General features: G+C 42.4%; 1 pseudogene; it reads left to right on the top strand.

Moving 5' to 3' along the window:
- The first annotated feature begins 4,915 nt into the window (after window positions 1-4,915).
- On the top strand, window positions 4,916-6,648 carry LOC119332999 (annotated as a pseudogene).
- Window positions 6,649-13,861: the final 7,213 nt, after the last annotated feature.

Genomic DNA, 13,861 nt, shown 5'->3' with positions numbered 1-13,861 from the left:
ACGTCGCCTTCTGACGGATGGTTAAATCTGGTTCAGAGACTGGTGGAGGTTAACATGCCTTAAGAATTAGATGTATTCATATGGAATCTACATATCCATGGTTGTTTTCCGTAAATATCCATGTATGTCGGCATGGTGAACCATAACCGCTCCTTCAGGAGAAATTCATTTGGAACATCGGAGTCCCCTAAGAATAGAAATATTCTTTTGTCACCTCTCTAGAGGAGTTATTTTAGCCATGACAATCTGACCAAACACAACCGGAATGGTAGTAAAATTGTTGTTTCTACGACAAAGGCCCTGTTTGGTTCGGCTGTGGATTTCTAAAAGCAGTGAAAAATCTGTTGTGGAAAAATAGCTGTGGAAAATTTGATATGAAAAAGATGTAGGTCATTTGGCAAACCAGCTGATACAGCTTTTTCAGATTTTGGCCCGCAGCGGAATCAGGTTTTGGAAAGCACGTCCTGGGCTGCTTCCGCTTTTGGTTTAGATTTTGGCAGCGGATTTCTGAAATCAGATTCTGCTGGGTTCGCCCTTTGGTTTAGATTCTGCTACGCGGCAGCGGAATCTGTCAATAAAAGCTGAACCAAACAGGGCCAAAGACTGTGTGATCCATCATTTGTTTTCGTGATGTGCCTTTTCGTGGGTCTGTTATGATGAACAATTATGTGGCTTTTAACCTTCCTCCGCTAACTAGTACTGCAAATATGTTTAGAAACTCATTTGGTGGGGCGAATAGGCAACTTAAGTCTCAAATCCGATCGGGAGTATGTCTCTTATGTTGGAAAATTAGGTACTCTCATGATTATATTGTTTCCAAAGTGATGAAAGTTTCTAATTTTGTGCAGGTTATCCACATGGCCCCGCACTAGACCTGTATGTGGTACTTCAGTGTGCGAAAGCATATGAGCTTTTAGACTCTTGGTGTAATAAGGTGTAATAATTTGGATGATAGTCTAGCTATAGGGTGAGTAATGCATAAGTGCGTTTAGTTTTAAATATCAATGGAATGTTTTATTACCCTCGGTTCTGCGTCACAGATGCATGCATCCAAACTTATTACAGAGTTTATTACATCATCAAGAAAAATGATCTCGACTAAGAAGGAAGAGGCCAGAACATCCAGAACAAACACAACCAAAAAATATCAGCTTGACAAGAAAGACTACTATGTAAACTAAGAAGCCTATCGCTAGCATGCCGAGATAATCGGGACATAAATTCAGTGCTAAAGTGTTAATCTATTTGAGCCGCTTGGCGCCAAGTTTCATCTGTGCCTTGTGCTACTCCTTTTGTATAACGCCCGAGACAGCAGCTAACTGGTATACATGCTGAGACCCAACAATTTGATGAATACTTCGAGTTGATGTGACATTAGAGGCTAAATATATAACAATGCCACACAACAGGAGTAAAAGTACACAAAAAAGATGTTAGATTGTATCACTTTTTCATACAATGTCCAGGCAAAGTTCCGACACATGGTCCGACCGGAAAAATGACCTCATGCACATCAATATGACGAACAAGAGGCCATACTAAGACTAGCATTGCACAATAATGGGTAAGGAGAAGATGGGGGACAACAACGAGCACTCAACAAGTTCCCTGTGTCACTCAATCCCACGGAATGCTATTGGGCTCCCATCCAAATACCGGATCGGAAACATGGTGATCAACCTGCTTTGTCTCTATTACCTCCTCTCGTCAACTTTGCCACAACTGTAGGTTGCATTGTCATGTTTGCTCTATGCTACTACATCTACCTTTTATAACACGGTTTGGTTAGGTCCACATGTAGGCTCTTTAGACTTTCTTTTGTCCCTCTGGCACTATAATAATGTTCTAATAAATTACGCCTACATATGATTTATTGCATCTGTGAGGGAGCATGTGGTATTTATCAGCGGCGGAGCACAGAGAAAAGTTAATGTGCGGCAAAGTTAAATAAAGTATAAAATGAAAGAGTGGTACAATTTCACTATATTTCTATATGATGCTAAACCAAATCACCATTTTCAATAGGAATATATACATATTTAGATTGAACTTTTAATAGTAATTTCTCAGCATTTTCATTAAATCTGGCTTAACTTTACTGATCAAGAATTTCACCCACGCGATGATGATTTACCCAATGATGAACTTTTTTTCAAAATCGCCACGCTGCTATGCTACCAGTGCCCACCCAATGCATGCGCGTGTGTGCCACGCGGTCTTGATCCCGCGTGCTGTGTCGTCACATTTTAGCCTTTGACCGCCTGCCTACCGGCCGCGCTGATGCATGGGTAATTCATCAGCTGTGCCCTTTTTAAGTATACAATCCATCGTTCATCATGCCTAGCGAGACATTGATATCGTTATGGTCGATCGGCTGGTTTCGCTGACCAGTGTGCCTAGCGAGAAGGCTTTGGTCCAGTCCAATGAGGGGCCCAAATAACACGGCCCACATGCACTACAACACCAGGCTGCTAGGCCCGTCCTATCTCGTTTTATTTTCCCATATGCTGAACTTCAGGGCATTTCCTATACGGCGCTTAAGGTGCCGCTTAAATGCCATCCAGCAGTAAAGAGGGCGCACCCCCTGTACTCAAGGTCTTTTAGCAGGCTAGCCAATTTCTTTCTTTGTTCATTTTTTCAGCGTTGTCAACTTGGGTTTCTAAATTTTATTTTTTTCTTTTCTTTTTTATTACATGTTTATTTTTTATTTTCTTAAAATTTTGAACCATTTCCAAATCGAATTTTTTTAACACGATGAACTTGTTTTCAAAATCGATGAAGTTTGCTACAAATTCGATGAAGCTTTTTTTTAAATTGTTAGATTTTATTTCAAATTTTATGAACGTTTTTTTCAAATTTAATTATCATTTTTAATTTTTTTGAACTTCTTTTAATATTGGATTGATTTTTATTCATATTCATGTTTTTTTAAATTGGTGATTTTTTCTGAATTTATGAGCTTTATTCATTTTTTGTGAACTTTTTCAGATCAATGATTGTTTTTTCAAAGTGATGAACTTTCTTCAAAATAGATGTCATTTAAACAAAATAGATGAACTTTTTTCAAATTCGATTAAATTTTTCAAAATTGATGAACTTTCTTCAAATGCGATGATTAGTTATAAAATTTTGTGAAATTTTTTAATTTGATGAAAATTTCCAAAAAAAATAATGAACTTCTTTTCAAATTCATGATGTTTTTTTTGCAAATTTAGTGAATATTTTTGAATTCACGAACTTTTTTGATGTTTTGGAAATTTTTTATTTTTTGCTTATTTGTTTTAAAGGTCAACAAGTTGACCAGTCAACCGCACCAGTCAAAATGCGATTGAGCTACCAGAAAAGAAACCGGTCAAATGCGATTTAGCGGCTCGCTTTCTACATTGATTGGCCCACAAACGGGCGCACGTGAGCACCAGTTCCTCCAGATGGTGCTTAGAGCATCTACAACAAATTATTTAAAATACATAATAAAAAAGTGTTAGATGTAAAATGCATCACCAAATAAATTTATACGTAAAGTTACATCATCAAAAAGTGGGTTTTACATCACCCAAAAACACCCAACTCCAACCGATCATGTAAAATACATCAAGCGCGGCGTCGTTTCAATGTGATGTAAAAATTGTTGTCTCTGAATTTAACTGTCGAGACTGAATTTTACTGTCGAAACGTGCAAAACTAAAATTAAACTAAAATAAAATGGAGCGGGTAGTACTCAATTGAAGCCACTTAAACTAAATTAAATCAGAGCGGTCAAAACTGTTTTTACATGCTAGAATTATAAATTGCACATCATCAAACAAGATGCGCCTGCATGCCATTTGCGCTAATAGAAGAAAAGCAGCAGCGCCCGGAGCAGTAGTTCATGCAGCAGCAACAATGGGAGCTCGAGAGCAGCAATAGAAGTCGCGGGGCGTGGCTGAGCAGCAATAACAGCGTCACCTTGTCCTCCACCGGTGACAACGAGCGCGGGCATGGCCGAGATCAGGCCATGGCGCCATGGTGTCCAGCCTCGAGCAGCAACAGTGTCCTGACGGGTGGATGTGGAGCCCGTCGAGCTCCATCTCCTCCGCAACCAACTCGAGCGGGCGCACCTCGAGGATCCCTGGTGGCGCTACCATGGGAGGACGAACGTGGGAGTAGCGGCAACGAAGGCCGCCGGGTCGCAGGACGTGTGCGGAAAGGGGATCGAGTAGTCGCGAGGCAGCGGGAGCCCTCCGGATGGCAGTTGGGCTTCGCACGGCGCAACTGCGTTTTATATCGGATGATATGGGAATGTATCCGGTGCACCCACGTTTGTGATGCTACCGGTGCACCGGATGCTATAGAATATTTAAAAAAATCTGAAAAAAATTATAGCATGTTAACGCAAAATCATTGTATAATGTCATAAAAATTCGTACATAAATTTGAAATATTTTTTAAGATACAAAAATGACAAATTTGACGTCAGTGTGATAATGGGCCAAATCTAAAGCCCAGGTTATGTTATGTACTATTCAATGCTGAATTTGTCATTTTTGTTTTTTGAGTTATGTTTCGAATTTTGACTTGAAATTTTATGACAACCTACATTAATATAGTGTGAGTGTACTAATTTTTTTACAGAATTTTTTGAACATTTTAAAAACACATTGTGTGTTCGGTGCACCGGTAGCACAAGCTCCGGTGCACCAGATATTTTCCCCTGATGATGTATATCTGCGCCCAAGCGGTGTATGTATATTTGCATCACTTGGTGATGCATTTTACAACAGATGTATAAAATTTGCATCTACATTATCTGTTGGGGGGCGTTTTTAGGCCTTAGTGATGTATTTTTCGGTTATTTTTATATCTACATGATGCATTGGAGATGCTTTTAAGGTGCCACATAGGAGTTCCCACTTTATTTGTTCTGCAGAATCCTCCGATGGATTTACATGCTATGGATCGATGCCACCGCATTGGTTAAACAAAACAGGTTCATGTTTATCGGCTGGCAACATCGAATCCTGTTGAGGTATGGTTAGGGGATGATCTTTGGACTCTTGCTTGCGTAATTTTTTTGGCATCGGGGCTCATCTCCTCATTGTCACAGGGTCAGATTATGACGAGAGCTTTTGGAGAGCTGAAGGTAGACAGGGCCGGTCCATGCATGTTGGGGGCCCTGGGGCGAAAGTAAAACTTAGGGCCCCATTAACACTTCATTTTTTTTGCGGGGATCACTTCATTTATAGTACTGCATAAGTAAAATAACCAATCGGTACGATGCAACACGTTATATGTCGATGATCTTGGCTTCATCTTAATTATTATTTCGTTGTTCAAATGAAACAAAACCAATATCATAAATCCCAAGAGTAACTACAGGTTTTGAAATGTTAATTACTCCCATTGGGAATTCCTTTAAAAAGATACTCTACCAACAAATGTAATCCCATTATTTTCTTTGCTCTAATCACAATTCACTACTGGCAAAATACTAGAAGACATTCTACAACAGAACTACAAAAATTGCAGAAAAAGATTCAATATACATAATCTAGAAAATTGTGTTCAAGATATATATAGTCAAGGAACGAAAGCACCTTAATGTGGATTGTTGGATGGAATATAAGAAATGTACGAGTCCACGAAAACTTCAGCCTGTAATATCTGAACAATGCCCTCCAAATATAAGAGACATATTACCTCCAAAAGATAAGTATGTCTAAAGTTAAAATAGTGCTATGAAAATTCTCACCATGGATTGACATTATTTAACATTGAATCACAGAACTAAGGAACCAAATTACTAGAAATAAGAACCTGTTACAATCTCTCAATCATATGGGGATGGAGCAGAATGAACGGATGAAGAAGAGCTAATTGGGGCCGAAATTGCACCATTTTCCTCCGTTAATGGTTGGTCGCGATCTCAAAATCAGAAAGGCATGGGAGAGGCGGCGCTGTTCTTGGAGACTGAGATAGGAAATTTGGGAAGAGGAGGAGACGCCGCCGTGGAGAGAGATCCCTATCCAACAACCATCGATTTAATTCCAACGTGTGACTTCCACCCATGTCCAACAGCGTGGTGGGCTTTCCTTACTGGCTGCACTTTGGGCCCTCTTCTTTTTTTTACCTCTGTATTTTCTAGGTTTAAGACTAAACAGAAAACTACACCTGGGCCGGGGCCCCTGATTCCCGGGGGCCCAGGGCGGGCGCCCCGTTTGCCCGGCCTATGGGCCGGGCCTGAAGGTAGAGCACGTGGTGATTGTGAAGGGATAATTTCAACAAGATGCCGCTAAGCCTAACGCCTTAGATGTAAAAATATATGTCCGGAATATAGAAGATGGTGTCCAGTGTACCGTGTAAATTGTCTCTTCAGTGATCATCAAACGATTGCATGATTGCTGATGTGTTCCTACTTTTTGTTGAAAACGGCAGGAGGTGGAGCTGCTGGCGCTGCTGAAGGATGAGCAGGGCGAGGAAGGCAGGATGATCCAGACGGATATGAGTGACGAGGACCTTCTGAAGGTGATGGACAGGAGCGACCTAACTGGCCCTGCTGCGGCTGCCAGTGCCGCCCCTCTTATCCCTCTGAAAGGGCCTGGCTGGGAGGTGGTGCTGGCCTCGAAGAGCGGCGGCGCATGCGCTCAGCGCTCACCAGCTGAGCCATCCTAGCAATGGTGACTCCTCGGTATTTTGATGCTTTGGCTTGTTCGCCGCCTAATGCTTGACAAGACAAGAGTGCGTTTCACCCCGTAGGTTCAGGAGCTGATTTTTTTGGCGGGCTATGTTTTAAGCTTATGCTCGTGCCTTCTACCAAGCAGGCAACCTACGTAAGACGGTCATGGTATGATAGATGAGTCTGGTAATCTTGGTGCAGGATTACCGAGCTTTATTAGTACATGCAGAAACATGAAGGGGTTGTGCGCAATGATGATGAAATGCAGTTACTCCCGCTGTGCTTTGTTTCGTTGCAAGAATCTGGAGAAAATGTTGTGGGACTTTGTCAAAAATTAGGGCAGATTAGTCTTAAGTCAAACTTAATGAATTTTGATGAAGTTTATAGACAAAGTATCAATAACTGCAATATCGGTTCAATACCATTAGGTTCATCATGAAACGTACCTTCATATTAAGTGAGGATGGACTTTGGTATGAGTTGCTATGCAGTATATCTATATCTATATCTATACCTACCAATAAAGTAAGGTGCATTTCGCCAATTTTTTCATCCATTCACCACCGAAAATATATTTTTTATACCCGAGGTGGTACTAAATTTTTTTGGTCTAGCTACTAGAAAAGAAAACAAAAGAGTTTTGTCCAGAATTTTGTACGTGGCCCGCACGCGCTAAGGCCCAGAAAAGCCCCACATTTATATCCTTCGCACGCTGCTGGGAAACCTTATTTGTCGCAGAGCGACATATAGTTCTAGCTTCCCATCTGTCGCCCAATCTTGGGCGGGCCCATTTCCGTTTTTTGAGTTTTTTATAATTTTCTATTTTTCCTTTCAAGTTATATTTTCCTTTTCCATAAATTTTATTTTTAAATTTTCCCAAATTTCATTTTTTGTAATAATTTTTGTTAAATCTTAGAATTTTAAAAAAACTCCCATATTCAAAAATATTTGGAACTTTAAATTTATATTTTCGTTATAACTTTTCTCGAAATTCAAAAAAGTTCTAATTCTAAAACAAATTACAAATTTTTACGAGACTTACAAAATAAAGTTCATTTTAGAAATAATAAAAATTCGAAAAATATATTTTTTGAAATGTTCACAAATTCATAATAATGTTCGTGATAAAAAACACATTTTTCAAAATGGTTTTGAAAGTTCAAAAAAAGTTTCCATTTTAAAAAATTGTTCAAAAATTCAACATATGTCCGTTTCTCCGCCTTAAAAATGGTCTTGTTTTCAAAAAATGTTTATGAATTAAAAAAATCTTCCGATTTCAAGTTTTTTTTGCCTTTTTCCAGAAATTAACGCTTTTTCCAAAAAAAATGTTCGTATGTTTTAAAGAAAATATGGAGGTCACCACAACTTCGACAAGGAGGTGGACTTGAAGGAAAAAAAGGCACGAGTTGGGTGGTGGGCGCCACTCAGACCAACCCCACTACTATAAACATCTCACGGACCAAACATGACCCACGAGAACACCACAGCTCTCCGCTCTGTCGCGCCACTATTGTGGAGAACGTTTTGATGGACACATCAATTATCTCTCCCGATGCTTCTCGCAAAAAAATCTCTCCTGTTGCAACGCACGGGCATATGTGCTAGTAGATCACTAAAAAAACATATCACGGAAAAGAGCTGGTAGTTAAACCTACATACTACCAATTCTAGAAGGGTTTTACATGAGTCAAACATAAATTCTTTACTAGGGGTCCTTCCTACTCAGCGGCAATACTAGCTAGTAGTAGTACTCCCTCTATTTTTATTTACTTCACATATCACTACAAGAAACTGAAATATTTCTGTGAGTCATTATTATCCCTGTCGGGCCTGCAGTAGCGCACATGAGAATGGGCCTTTCTGTCGGTCCACAATACCAAATTAGTACCATTAGAATCATCATTGAATATATCTTCATATGATAAGTATTTTTTATTGTGAAAATTTAGATTGTTTTTGATAAATTTGGTCAAACTTTATAAAGCTTGACTTAGGTCAAAACTAACATACGGAATAAATAAAATGCAAGAAATATTTTGGGAAGATCCCATGCTTTTTGTTAGCTTAAAATCCCATGCTTGGATACACGCTTCTCAGTCAGCAATACCATTCGCTGTATAAAATTGTGCATCTCACACGACTATTGGGTGGGGTAGCACAAGTGTTGCCCCATTGAATATCTAACCAGAGGCTACACTCAGCCTAGCATAGAAGAATAAGGGCTAAGGAGAAAGATCTTAACACCAAGATGCACGCAACAAGTGTTGGAAATATGCCCTAGAGGCAATAATAAATTGGTTATTATTATATTTTCTTGTTCATAATAATCGTTTATTATCCATGCTAGAATTGTATTGATAGGAAACTCAGATACATGTGTGGATACATAGACAACACCATGTCCCTAGTAAGCCTCTAGTTGACTAGCTCGTTGATCAATAGATGGTTACGGTTTCCTGACCATGGACATTGGATGTCGTTGATAACGGGATCACATCATTAGGAGAATGATGTGATGGACAAGACCCAATCCTAAGCCTAGCACAAGATCGTGTAGTTCGTTTGCTAAAGCTTTTCTAATGTCAAGTATCATTTCCTTAGACCATGAGATTGTGCAACTCCCGGATACCGTAGGAGTGCTTTGGGTGTGCCAAACGTCACAACGTAACTGGGTGGCTATAAAGGTACACTACAGGTATCTCTGAAAGTGTCTGTTGGGTTGGCACGAATCAAGACTGGGATTTGTCACTCCGTGTAAACGGAGATGTATCTCTGGGCCCACTCGGTAGGACATCATCATAATGTGCACAATGTGACCAAGGAGTTGATCATGGGATGATGTGTTACGGAACGAGTAAAGGGACTTGCCGGTAACGAGATTGAACAAGGTATCGGATACCGACGATCGAATCTCGGGCAAGTACAATACCGCTGGACAAAGGGAATTGTATACGGGATTGATTGAATCCTCGACATTGTGGTTCATCCGATGAGATCATCGTGGAACATGTGGGAGCCAACATGGGTATCCAGATCCCGCTGTTGGTTATTGGCCGGAGAGTTGTCTCGGTCATGTCTGCATGGTTCCCGAACCCGTAGGGTCTACACAGTTAAGGTTCGGTGACGCTAGAGTTGTTATGAGAAATAGTATGTGGTTACCGAAGGTTGTTCGGAGTCCCGGATGAGATCCCGGACATGACGAGGAGCTCCGGAATGGTCCGGAGGTGAAGATCGGTATATTGGACGAAGGGTATTGGAGTCCAGAATTGTTCCGGGGGTACCAGGTGATGACCAGCGTGTCCGAAAGGGGTTTCGGAGGCCCCGACAAGCGTTGGGGGCCTTATGAGCCAAGGGGAGAGGGCACATCAGCCCACTAAGGGGCTGAGCGCCCCTCCCACCCCATCTCACGTAACCAGGAGAGGTGGGGGCGCCACCCCTAGGGCAGCCGCCCCTCCCGGCTTGGGGGGCAAGTTTCCTAGGGGGTAGGGGCGCCCAAACCCATCTAGGGTTTCCCCTGTGGCCGCCGCCCCTCCCGTAGGGAACCCTAGGGCACCTCCCCCTCCTCCCTTCCCCCTATATATAGTGAGGGAGAGAGAGGGCAGCCGCACCCTTCCCCTGGCGCAGCCCTCTTCCTCCTCCAACACCTCATCCTCCTCCGTAGTGCTTGGCGAAGCCCTGCCGGAGAACCACGAGCTCCATCACCACCACGCCGTCGTGCTGTCGGAGTTTTCCCTTAACTTCTCCTCTCACCTTGCTGGATCAAGAAGGAGGAGACGTCTCCCAACCGTACGTGTGTTGAACGCGGAGGTGCCGTTCGTTCGGCGCTAGGATCATCGGTGATTTGGATCACGACGAGTACGACTCCATCAACCCCGTTCACTTGAACGCTTCCGCTTAGCGATCTACAAGGGTATGTAGATGCATTCCCCTTCCCCTCGTTGCTAGATTACTCCATAGATTGATCTTGGTGATGCGCAGAAAATTTTAAATTTCTGCTACGATCCCCAACAAGTTCCCCACGTCTCTCAATCCCGTGGGATGCTATTGGGCTCCCAAGCCAGATCAGAAAGATGGCAATCAACCTGCTTTGTCTAGTTCCCCCCTCTCTTCAATTTTGTGACAGCTGTAGGTGGTACTCTCATGTTTGCTCTTTGCTACTGCATCTACCTTTTATATCACGGTTAGTCTAGGTCCACATGTAGCTGTTTACACTTTCCTTTATCCTTTTGGCACTATAGTAATGTTGTAATGAATAATGGCTGCATATCATTATTTATTGCATCTTTGGCAGAGCAATGTGTTTCTTATCAGTGGTGCTCTGGTGGAGGACCGAGAAAAATTAAGGTGGGGAAAACTTAAATAAAGTACCAAAACAAATGTACGATACAATATCAAAGTAATCTATGCACACTATATTTCTATATGATGCTAACCCTAATCACCAATTTCAATAGAAATATAAACATATTTAGTTTGAACTTTTAATAGTAATTGCTTAGCTTTTTAATCAAATCTCGCTTGACTTTACTGATCAATAATTTTATCCACGCAATGGTGACTTAGAGCAATTCTAGCAGGACCCGTATACTCGCGCAAATGGTAAAAATTCGGCGATATACGGGTTTGGCCCCTTTTTTGGGCCAGACCAGAGACCGTATAGTCGCCCGGCCCATCTAAACCCTACCCCCTCGCCGCCGCGTCTCACCCATTCCCCTCTCCATTTCTCATCGCCGGTGAGAAATCAGCCGCGGCCCGCCCACAATCCACGAGGATGTGGAGCTCTGGCTGGCACGGTGGCACCGAAGACCCGGAGCGCAAACGCTGCGTCACCTCTGACGCGGCGCGCAAGCACACGGCCAAGTGGTACACCAAGTATGGGTTGTTAGTGTCGGAGTCCCTCCTCCGCCGCGAGACGGAGGAGTACGACCTCCGCCATGCGAGGCGCTCCTCCGTCGGGGGGAGCTCTTCGGGTGCAGGAAGCACTTCCGACGTGGGGCTACTGCCGGTGAAGAAGGAGAGGGAGTCCAGCGACCTCCCCGCCGTCAAGATCGAGCCGGGGGAGGAGCGGCCGCACGGCCACGACGTCATCGGGCCCGGCGTGGTCGCCATCGAGGCGGCACTCACCGAGCGCACTGCGTGCAAGCAGGAGGAGGAGGACGCACGTTGCCGGCGGGACGACGAGCTCAACGACCTCCACTTCTAGCAGGCGCTCGTCGCCGACCACGTGCTCCACGAGAAGCAGGCCGCATGGCGCCGCAAGCAGGAGGAGCAGGACAAGAAATACGTCGATCTTGTCTCCTCCGACTCCGACGACGACGAGTGAGCGCCGCTACGGCACCCGGAAAGCTCCAGTGAGCTCAGATTTTGCTTAGTTTAGGGTAGGATGGTGTGGCATTGTAGTATAATGTAGTGTTAATCGATCTATGTACCCATGATCAAACTATGAATATGCTATGTGTTCTTCAATTTCGCCTGCGAATGATTTGTTTTGAAATTTACGGTTCTAAATACGGTGTATGTTCGGTCCCAACATAAATGGCCTCTCAAACCCTTACTTTCACAGCCCTTATACCGCGTTTACAGTTCGCGAGTATACGGGGTCTGCTAGAGTTGCTCTTACCCTTCCCCTGGCCACCAGCAGCCCAGAAACGACGCCGCGCTGTTGTGCTCCCAGTGCCCACACAAACACAATACATGCGCGCGTGCGTCGTGCGGTCTTGATCCCACATTTTAGCCTCCGACCCACCGTCTGCCTACCGGCCGCGCTGCTGCATGTTTAATCCATCGACAGTGCCGTTTTTTAGTAGTAGAGTCCATCGTTCATGCGTATGCCATTGATATCATTCTGGTCGCTCGATTGGTTTCGCAGAGAACTGACCAGCGCCTAGCGAGAATGCTTTGGTCCAGTCCTACGCGGGGGCCCAAATAACACGACCCACATGCACTACAACACCAGGCGGCTACCGGCTAGGTCTGTCCTATCTCGTTTTATTCTGCCATACGCTGAACTTCTTATGGCATTTCCTATACGACGCTTAAGGCGCCGCTTAAAGGCCATCCAGCACAGGGCGCATCCCCTCTATTCTAGGTCTTTTTTTTGCGGGTGTTCTATTCTAGGTCTTTTAGCGGGCTGGCCCATTTATTTTCTGTTCGTTTTTTCCCGTCGTCCACCTGGGTTCCTATGTTTTTTATTGCGTGTTTCTTTTCTCCTTTCTTAAATGTGTGAACCTTTTTCAAATTGATGACTGTTTTTTTCCAAATTGATTATTTTTCTAAAACCATGATTTTTAAAATAAACCAACGAATTTTTTCAAACTCTGTTAACATTTTTTTCAAAATATGTTTGCAAATTTGATGAACTTTTTTGAATTTTATTGATTTTTTTTCCAAATTCATGATTTTTCCAAAATCAACGAATCTTTTGAATTCAATAACTTATTTGAGTTTTTTTGAACTTTTTTAAATACTTGAAATCTTTCCAAATTGATGAAGTTTTTTGTCAAATTCATGAACTATTTTCAAATTCGATGAACATTGTTTAAAAATCGTTGATTTTTTCTTCAAATTGGTGATGATTTTTTCGATATTTTTGAACTTTTAAATTCAGTGAATTTTTTAAAAAGCAATGACCTTTTTTCAATTTGGATTATTTTTTTCAAAATCGGTGATTTTTTTCACTTCGCTAACTTTTTTTTTGATATTCTGCATTTTTTCATTTTTCTTATTTTTTGCTTATGTTTGTAAAAGTCAATAGTTGAACGATGAACCGCGACAGGTCAAAATGCGATCCAGCGACCAGAAGAGAAACCAGTTAAATCCGACCTAGCAGCATACTTTCTACATGGGCTGGCCCACGGGCGGGCGGGCACGCGCATGAGCACCAGTTTCTCCAAATGTTGCTTACATCATCTCCAACAGATGGTATAGAATACATCACCAAAAAATGTTAGATGCAAAATTTACATCATCAAAAATTGATTTTTACATCACCAGAAAACACCCAACGCTAACAGATGAGGTAAAATACATCAGCCGCGCGGCAGTGCTCCAATAGGTGATGTAAAAACTGTTCTTTCTGCACTTAACTTTTAAAACTGAATTTTAATTCGGAATGTGCAAAACAGAAACTAAATTGAACTATATCGAAACGGCTAGTACTCAATGGAAGCCACTTAAACTAAATTAAATCGGAGTGGCCAAAACTGTTTT

Source organism: Triticum dicoccoides, chromosome 7A, assembly GCF_002162155.2.
Source record: "Triticum dicoccoides isolate Atlit2015 ecotype Zavitan chromosome 7A, WEW_v2.0, whole genome shotgun sequence".
NCBI lineage: Eukaryota > Viridiplantae > Streptophyta > Magnoliopsida > Poales > Poaceae > Triticum > Triticum dicoccoides.
This window is presented reverse-complemented; position numbering and strand designations above follow the sequence as displayed.